Source organism: Carlito syrichta, unplaced genomic scaffold (assembly GCF_000164805.1).
Source record: "Carlito syrichta isolate Samal-C Ts95f unplaced genomic scaffold, Tarsius_syrichta-2.0.1 Scaffold304043, whole genome shotgun sequence".
Lineage (NCBI taxonomy): Eukaryota > Metazoa > Chordata > Mammalia > Primates > Tarsiidae > Carlito > Carlito syrichta.
The window spans coordinates 154486-155271 of record NW_007248139.1 but is presented as its reverse complement, the minus strand read 5'-3'; positions in this window follow the sequence as shown (position 1 = coordinate 155271).

The window sequence follows — 786 nt, the reverse complement described above, 5'->3', positions numbered from 1 at the left end:
ACTTTGTTTATCTTTAAAAGGCATTTTGTTTATAATAATTTTACTTTTGTTCATCTTTGCAGGCATTTTGTTCTTTATTTTTGCTATCATGAGGTCTACATAATACATTAATAGTCTGTTTTAAATTGATAAATACTTAATGTCAATTACATATAAAAATGCTATACTTTTACTTCCCTCCCAACCAATAGTTTGTTCTTGAAGTCACAGTTAACAGGTTTTTCATATTGTGTATCCATTAACATATGTTAATACTTTGCTTTTAACTTTTATATTAGAATGACATATGATGTATATGGCATCATTATATATCACAATATTCTGTATTTGTCTATTAATTTATCTTTATTAGTGAGTTTTACACTTTCATTATGCTTTTATGCTGCCTTTTAGCTTCCTTTAATTTCAACTTTAAGAAATCTCTTCAACATTTTTGTAAAGCAGGTCGAATGGTAATGAACATCGTCAGCTTTTGTTTGTCTTACATAGTGCTCATTTTGCCTTCATTTCTGAAGAAGCGTTTAGTTACATATCATATTCTTGATTGACAGGTGTTTTTGTTTGGTTTTGTTTTCCGAGTACTTTAAATATATCATTCCACTCTCTTCTTTAGTACAGGTTTCTGCTGAGAAATCTGCTGATTGTGAGATCTTTTGTAGAAAAGAAATTATTTTTCTGCTTTTCAATCTCTTTTTTGTCTTTGACTTTTGACATTTTCATTATAATGTGTCTAGAGTAGAGTTCTCTTGACTCTTCCCTTTTGGGATATTTTCAGCTTCATTTTCC